Genomic DNA, 9,811 nt, shown 5'->3' with positions numbered 1-9,811 from the left:
TTGCACTAATGATTAAATTGGTTAATCATCATAATATTGTTTATCATTATGTTTATGCTTGTTGTGAGCTTGCAAGTACATTCAATGTACTGACCTGGCATGTCATGCCAGATTTCAGGAAAGTCTCGTTGGAATGGAGTGCTATCCGAGTCTAGATCGTGTCCACATCGGTGTCCCTGTGCTATGGAGTGCCGCTTCGTTGTCATTCCGCTGCCGTGTAGTTGTCGTGATCGAGGCCCCTTTATGTTCACTAAATAATGTACATATTGTTCAGCAGCACCGTGTGTGCCGCTTGGCATCGCAACTTGTTGTAATATGAACCATGTTCCGCTAGCATCAATAAAGCGGTTGTTTTCTGTACCAAGATGTTGTGTGTTGCCAGAAGACATGGTCTCTAGGCTGGCAATGCAAGGTAAACCGGTTCCTCTGAGTCGGGTGCCACACCCGCTGCCATCATCGCCCTGCACCATCATTGGCGCCCCCTTCACCGCCGCCGACGTCGTCGCCGTGCCCCTGCCCCTAACCCCGTCACCACGCCGCCCCTGCCCTGAGCCCTTGTCGACGCGCCCGGCGCCATTGCCGCACCCGTGCCCCCAACGATGTCACTGCGCCCTTGCGCCAGCCCTCGCCGATGGTCCGTGCCGCGGATAACCCACAAGTGTAGGGGATCGCAACAACTTTCGAGGGTAGAGTATTCAACCCAAATTTATTGATTCGACACAAGGGGAGCCAAAGAATATTCTTGAGTATTAGCAGTTGAGTTGTCAATTCAACCACACCTGGATAACTTAGTATCTGAAGAAAAGTATTTAGTAGCAAAGTAGTATGATAGTAATGGTAACAGTGGCAAAAGTAAAGATAGCGGTATTGTAGTGATTGTAACAGTAGCAACTTTAAAGTAAATAAGCAAAGTACAATATATGAAAAGCTCATAGGCATTGGATCAGTGATGGATAATTATGTCGGATGCGATTCCTCATGTAATAGCTATAACATAGGGTGACACAGAACTAGCTCCAATTCATCAATGTAATGTAGGCATGTATTCCGAATATAGTCATACGTGCTTATGGAAAAGAACTTGCATGACATCTTTTGTCCTACCCTCCCGTGGCAGCGGGGTCCAAGTGGAAACTAAGGGACATTAAGGCCTCCTTTTAAAAGAGAACCGAACCAAAGCATTAACACATAGTGAATACATGAACTCCTCAAACTACGGTCATCACCGAGAAGTATCCCGATTGTTGTCACTTCGGGGTTGTCGGATCATAACACATATTAGGTGACTATGGACTTGCAAGATAGGATCAAGAACTCACATATATTCATGAAAACATAATAGGTTCAGATCTGAAATCATGGCACTCGGGCCCAAGTGACAAGCATTAAGCATAGCAAAGTCATAGCAACATCAATCTCAGAACATAGTGGATACTAGGGATCAAACCCTAACAAAACTAACTTGATTACATGGTAAATCTCATCCAACCCATCACCGTCCAGCAAGCCTACGATGGAATTACTCACGCACGGCGGTGAGCATCATGAAATTGGTGATGGAGGATGGTTGATGATGACGACAGCGATGAATCCCCCTCTCCGGAGCCCCGGAAGGACTCCAGATCAGCCTTCCCAAGAGGTTTTAGGGATTGGCGACGGTTCCGTATCGTAAAACGCGATGAAACTTCCTCTCTGATTTTTTTTCTCCCCGAAACGGAATATATGGAGTTGGAGTTGAGGTCGATGGAGCATCAGGGGCCCACAAGACAGGGGGGCGCGCCCTATAAGGGGGGGGCACCCTCGTGGACAGGGTGTGGGCCCCCTGGCCTTCATCTTTTGCCAATATTTTTTATATATTCTGAAACTTATCTCCGTGGATTTTCAGGTCATAGCGAGAACTTTTGTTTCTGCACAAAAATAACACTATGGCAGTTCTGCTGAAAACAGCGTCAGTCCGGGTTGGTTTCATCGAAATCATGAAAGTTAGAGTCCAAAACAAGGGCAAAAGTGTTTGGAAAAGTAGATACGTTGGAGACGTATCAACTCCGCCAAGCTTAAACCTTTGCTTGTCCTCAAGCAATTCAGTTGACAAACTGAAAGTGATAAAGAAAAACTTTTACAAACTCTGTTTGCTCTTGTTGTTGTAAATATGTAAAGCCACCATTCAAGGTTTCAGCAAAGATTATGAACTAACCATATTCTCAATAACACTCAGGTCTCATGTTTACTCATATCATGGCATAATCAACTAGCGAGCGATAATAAAAAAACTCGAATGACAACACTTTCTCAAAACAATCGTAATATGATATAACAAAATGGTATCTCGCTAGCCCTTTCTGAGACGGCAAAACATAAATGCAGAGCACCTTTAAAGATCAAAGACTGGCTAAACATTGTAATTGATGGTACAAGAGATCCAGTCAAGTCATACCCAATATAAACTAACAGTAATGCATAAAAATGACAGCGTGCTCTCCAGCGGGTGCTTTTTAATAAGAAGGTGATGACTCAACATAAAAGTAAATAGATAGGCCCTTCGCAAAGGGAAGCAGGGATTTGCAGAGGTGCCAGAGCTTGATATTAAAATAGAGGGATAAATAACATTTTGAGCGGCATACTTTCACTATCAACGCAACAACTATGAGATGGCGATATCTTCCATACCACATGCATTATAGGCGGTTCCCAAACAGAATGGTAAAGTTTATAATCCCCCACCACCAACAAACATCAATCCATGGCTTGCTCGAACAATGAGTGCCTCCAACTAACAACAATTGAGGGAGTCCCAGACTAGGGGGTGTTCGGACAGCCGAACTATCATCATCGGCCGGACTCCAAGACTATGAAGATACAAGATTGAAGACTTCGTCCCGTGTCCGGATGGGACTTTCCTTGGCGTGGAAGGCAAGCTTGGCGATATGGATATGTAGATCTCCTACCTTTGTAACCGACTCTGTGTAACCCTAGCCCTCTCCGGTGTCTATATAAACCGGATGGCTTTAGTCCATAGGACGAACAACAATCATACCATAGGCTAGCTTCTAGGGTTTAGCCTCCTTGATCTCGTGGTAGATCTACTCTTGAAACCCACATCATCAATATTAATCAAGCAGGACGTGGGGTTTTACCTCCATCAAGAGGGCCCGAACCTGGGTAAAAACATTGTGTCCCTCGTCTCCTGTTACCATCCGCCTAGACGCACAGTTCGGGACCCCCTACCCGAGATCCGCCGGTTTTGACACCAACAACAATCCTGGGGGAGTTTTGTTTAATTATTTTGATTTGCTTTGATCTTTTTGATCATGGGACTGGGCATCCCGGTTACCAACCATTTTCTCGTGAATGAGGAGCGGAGTCCACTCCCCTTGAGAATAACCCACCTAGCATGGAAGATACAAACATCCCTAGTTGAAACATGAGCTGCTCGAGCATACAAAACAGAATTTCATTTGAAGGTTTGGAGTTTGGCACATACAAATTTACTTGGAACGGCAGGTAGATACCGCATATAGGAAGGTATGGTGGACTCATATGGAATAACTTTGGGGTTTAAGGGATTTGGATGCACAAGCAGTATTCCCGCTTAGTACAGGTGAAGGCTAGCAGAAGACTGGGAAGCGACCAACTGAGAGAGCGAAAACAGACATGAACATGCATTAAAATTAATCAACACTGTGTACAAGCATGAGTAGGATATAATCTACCATGAAGATAAATATCGTGAAGGCTATGTTGATTTTGTTTCAACTACATGCGTGAACATGTGCCAAGTCGAGTCACTCAATTCATTCAAAGGAGGATACCATCTCATCATACCACATCACAATCATTTTAATAGCATGTTTGCACGCAAGATAAATCTTTATAACTCATAGCTAATTAAGCATGGCATAAGCAACTATAATCTCTAAATGTCATTGCAAACATGCTTACTTCATAATATGCTGAATCAGGAACGATGAACTCATCATATTTACAAAAACAAAAGAGGTCGAGTTCATACCAGCTTCTCTCATCTCAATTAGTCCATCATATATAGTCATTATTGCCTTTCACTTGCACGACCTAACGATGTGTATAAAAATAAGAGTGCACGTGCATTGGACTAAGCTGGAATCTGCAAGCATTCAATTCAAGAGAGAAGACAAGATAATATGGGATCTAAATTAAATCAACCATCATGCATATGAGAGCCATTAAACATTTTTAATATGGTCTTCTACTCTTGACCCCCAAAGGAAAGAAAAGAAATAAAACTATTTACACGGGAAAGCTCCCAAAAAGTAAGAGAAGAACGAGAAATATTTTTGGGTTTTCTTTTAATTATTACTACAAGCTTGGAATTTAAACTAACTAATTTTTTTGGTTTTTCTTAAAGTTTATCAAACACACAAGAAGAAAACTAGAAAAAGAATTTAAACTAGCATGGATAGTACAATGAAAGAGTATGATCACTGACAACTAGAATAGTGTGTGAACATGAATGTAAAGTCGGTGGGAAATACATACTCCCCCGAGATTAGGCTTTTGGCCTAACTTGGTCTATGGCCATGGATAATCTAGCTGATATCCGTAGTTGTAACTGGGGTTGTACTGAGATGCAGCAGTCATTGCCTCCTCGGCTGCTGCCTGATGGCGGGCTGCTTCCGCCCTCCTCTCATGTTCATTTGCCTCCTCCCTGGTGACAACATATCTTCATTTTGCCTGATAATCAAAAAGGGTAGGAGCAGGGAGAGTAATATGGACGACATAGCGTCTGTCAAAGATTAGCCGATATTGGAGGAATTGGTCATTCCTTTCAAGGAATTGATGACTAATCATGGCATTATGATCTAAATAAGCAGGAAGCAATTCCGTATCATTTTCATGTATAGGTATCTCAAGATAGTTAGCCACACGGGTTGCATAAATTCCTCCGAAAAAGTTTCCAGCTAAAGCATTATGATGCAACCTACATGCAACAATTGCCCCCAAGTTGTATTGTTTATCACCTAATACAGCACTCTTGAGAACACACAAATTAGGGACACACATGTGACATGCTTCATCTTTACCATTAATACATCTACCAATGAAGAGAGCAAAATAATGTATAGAAGGAAAATGAATGCTCCCTAACATAGCCTGTGCTATGTCCCTAGATTCTCCCACAGTGATACTAGCAAGAAAATCTTTATATTCAGATTTACTAGGTTCATTAATACTTCCACACTACGGGAGTTTGCAAGCAGTAGTAAAATCTTCTAGGTACATGATATATGATTTATCATAAATATCAAACAGGACACTTTGAGAATTGCGCAAAGATGTATATTTAAACCTTCTCACAAATGAATCAGTTAAGTACTGGTACTGCAGGCACTTATCTTGCATGAACGCCTCAAGATCGGCATTACGCGCATATGCATCAAATTCATCCTTGATACCCGTTGCAACCATAAATGGCTCCGACGGCCATTCATAAGACCGTACATAAGCTTCCCTTGGTAATTTGTCATCGAGCTCACGTATCGCGAGACGGGGTCCTTTCTTCCTTGAAGAACCACCTTGGTACATTTTCCTAAACATATTTCTTTTTCTGCAGTATTTCTGAAATTTTTAGTAACTCCAAAATAAAAGTAAATAAAATTGAACAAGATTGATAGCAACTACTCCCATAAGTGCCTAGAGCCTATATCATGCATTAGAATTACTTGGGACCTCATAAATTTAACATGCAAGCTCAAGAACAGGGTCACCAAGGCAGCAAGAATTTGCAATGAATAAAGCACTAGAACAAAAACTAATTGGATCAATGGAGGAGTCACATATGAAGCAACAATCTCCCAAAGCAGTTTTGTGAATGGGGCTTTGAGCAAGGAGATCGAAAATCAAAGCAAAATGAGCTGGAACTCGTGCTTGAGAAGGATGATGATTCTTTGGGAGGAAGAAGAAGTGTGTGGGTGCAGGAATAAGTGTAGGGGGTCCACCATGGGCCCACGAGACAGGGGGCGCGCCCTATAGGGGGGGCGCCCTCCACCCTCATGGCTAGCTGGTAGACCCCCCTGTAGTGTTCTCAGTGCATAAAATCCTCAAATATTCCATAAAAAATCATACTAAATTTGTAGGGCATTTGGAGCACTTTTACTTTCGGGATATTTTTTATTGCATGGATAATTAAGAAAACAGACAAAATAATTTATTTCTACTTTATTTATTCTAAGTAACAGAAAGTAAAGAAAAGGTACAGAAGGTTGTGCCTTCTAATTTCATCCATCTCATGATCATCAAAAGGAATCCACTAACAAGGTTGATCAAGTCTTGTTAACAAACTCATTCGGAATCACATAAAACCGGAGAAATTTCTAAGTGACACTAGGTTACCTCAACGGGGATATGAACATCCCCAATAATAAGAATATCATACTTTTTCTTTGCAGTAGGAAGAGGAAATTCAAAACCTCCAAATATAATTGATGGAATTTTCCCAATAGAATTTATGCTGTGAACTTGACGTTGTTTCCTTGGAAAATGTACCGTATGCTCATTTCCATTAACATGAAAGGTGACATTGCCTTTGTTGCAATCAATAACAGCTCCTTCACTACCTGGGTCGGGTTATCAAGACAATATGTTTCTTCAACAAGCGGTATATTAAGACCATGTATTTCTTCAATAGGAGGTAGATTCTTAACATCTTCAGCTTTAATACCTTTTTCTTTCATTGATTTCTTTGCCTCTTGCATATCTTCAGGACTGAGAAATAGAACACCTCTCTTCTTCGAAGTAGGCTTAGGAATAAGCTCAGGAGTTGGCTCAATTGGTTCAGGAATTGGCTCAGGAAGAATCCAATTATTTTCATTTGTCAACATATTGTTCAATAATAATTCAGCTTGGTCGACTATTCTTTCCCTGAAAACACAACCAGCACAACTACCAAGTAGTCCTTGGAAGCATCAGTTAGTCCATTATAAAAGATATCAAGTATTTCATTTTTCTTAAGAGGATGATCAGGCAAAGCATTAAGTAAGCGGATAAGCCTCCCCCAAGCTTGTGGGAGACTCTCTTCATTGATTTGCACAAAATTATATATTTCCCGCAAGGCAGCTTGTTTCTTATGAGCAGGGAAATATTTAGTAGAGAAGTAATAAATCATATCCTGGGGACTATGCACACAACCAGGATCAAGAGAATTAAACCAAGTTTTAGCATCACCCTTTAGTGAGAACGGGAATATCTTAAGGATATAATAATAGCAAGACTTCTCAACATTAGTAAACAGGGTAGCTATATCATTTAACTTGGTAAGATGTGCCACAACAGTTTTAGATTCATTGCCATAAAAAGGATCAGATTCTACTAAAGTAATTATCTCAGGATCAACAGAGAATTCATAATCCTTATCAGTAACACAGATAGGTGAAGTAGCAAAAGCAGGGTCAGGTTTCAATCTAGAATTAAGGGATTGCTGATTCCATTTAGCTAATAACTTCTTAAGATCATATCTATCTTTGCAAGCAAAAATAGCTCTAGCAGCTTCTTCATTCGTAACATAACCCTCAGGAACAATAGGCAATTCATAATCAGGGGGAGAACCTTCATCATCACTTTCATCAATAATTTCATTTTCAATAATTTCATTCTCCCTAGCCCTACTAAGTTGTTCATCAAGAAATTCACCTAATGGCACAGTAGTATCAAGCATAGAAGTTGTTTCATCATAAGTATCATGCATAGCAGAAGTGGCATCACCAATAACATGTGACATATCAGAATTCTTAGGAGTAGTAGGTTTAGGTGTCGCAAGCTTACTCATAACAGAAGGAGAATCTAGTGTAGAGCTAGATGGCAGTTCCTTACCTCCCCTCGTAGTTGAGGGATAGATTTTAGTTCTTTGATCTTTAAAGTTCTTCATAGTGCTCAGCAGATATAAATCGCAAGTGACTCAGAGAATAGAGCTATGCTCCCCGGCAACGGCGCCAGAAATTAGTCTTGATAACCCAAAAGTGTAGGGGATCGCAACAGCTTTCGAGGGTAGAGTATTCAACCCAAATTTATTGATTCGACACAAGGGGAGCCAAAGAATATTCTTGAGTATTAGCAATTGAGTTGTCAATTCAACCACACCTGGATAACTTAGTATCTGCAGCAAAGTACATAGTAGCAAAGTAGTATGATAGTAATGGTAACAGTGGCAAAAGTAAAAATAGCAGTATTGTAGTGATTGTAACAGTAGCAACGGTAAAGTAAATAAGCGACGTACAATATATGAAAAGCTCGTAGGCATTGGGTCAGTGATGGATAATTATGTCGGATGCGGTTCCTCATGTAATAGCTATAACATAGGGTGACACAGAACTAGCTCCAATTCATCAATGTAATGTAGGCATTTATTCCGAATATAGTCATACGTGCTTATGGAAAAGAACTTGCATGACATCTTTTGTCCTACCCTCCCATGGCAGCGGGGTCCTAGTGGAAACTAAGGGATATTAAGGCCTCCTTTTAATAGAGAACCGGACCAAAGCATTAACACATAGTGAATACATGAACTCCTCAAACTACGGTCATCACCGAGAAGTATCCCGATTGTTGTCACTTCGTGGTTGTCGGATCATAACACATAATAGATGACTATAGACTTGCAAGATAGGATCAAGAACTCACATATATTCATGAAAACATAATAGGTTCAAATCTGAAATCATGGCACTCGGGCCCTAGTGACAAGCATTAAGCATAGCAAAGTCATAGCAACATCAATCTCAGGACATAGTGGATACTAGGGATCAAACCCTAACAAACCTAACTTGATTACATGGTAAATCTCATCCCACCCATCACCGTCCAGCAAGCCGACGATGGAATTACTCACGCATGGAAGTGAGCATCATGAAATTGGTGATGGAGGATGGTTGATGATGACGACGGCGACGAATCCCCCTCTCCGGAGCCCCGAACGGACTCCAGATCAGCCCTCCCGAGAGGTTTTAGGGCTTAGTGGCAGATCCGTATCGTAAAACACGATGAAACTTCCTATCTGATTTTTTCTCCGCGAAACAGAATATATGGAGTTGGAGTTGAGGTCGGTGCAGCATTAGGGGGCCCATGAGACAGGGGGGGCACGCCCTATAGGGGGGGGGTGCCCCCCACCCTCGTGGACAGGGTGTGGGCCCCTGGCCTTCATCTTTTGCCAGTATTTTTATATATTCTGAAACTTATCTCCGTGGATTTTTAGGTCATTCCGAGAACTTTTGTTTCTGCACAAAAATAACACCATGGCAGTTCTTCTAAAAACAGCGTCAGTCCGGGTTAGTTTCATTCAAATCATGCAAGTTAGAGTCCAAAACAAGGACAAAAGTGTTTGGAAAAGTAGATACGTTGGAGGCGTATCAGCCACCCTGCGCTACGGTCCGGCCGGGCCCCTTTTCCCCCTGTGTTCATATAATTTTTGTTCATATATGATGATGTTGTTGATGATAGATATGATGATGTTGATGATAGATGATGTATGCTTTTTTTTGTTCATATAACTTTTTTTGTTCATATAATGATTTTTTTTGCATTTTTCGAAAAATGTATGTATGTTATGTTCTTTGTATATGTTCATATATATGCAAAAGTTACATTTTTAGAAAAGTTTTATGTTTGTGTGTTCTCTGTATAAGTTCATATGTGCATTTTTAGAAAAAAAAATTGTGTATGTATGTTCATATATGCAAAAGTTACATTTAAGAAAAAAGAAATGTATGTATATTCATATGCAAAGAATATGCAAAAGTTAGATTTTTTTATGGATGGATGAGAATTATGTCCATGTATGTTG

This window comes from Triticum aestivum, chromosome 4B (genome assembly GCF_018294505.1).
Source record: "Triticum aestivum cultivar Chinese Spring chromosome 4B, IWGSC CS RefSeq v2.1, whole genome shotgun sequence".
Taxonomy (NCBI): domain Eukaryota; kingdom Viridiplantae; phylum Streptophyta; class Magnoliopsida; order Poales; family Poaceae; genus Triticum; species Triticum aestivum.
Note: the sequence above shows the minus strand (reverse complement) of the source record.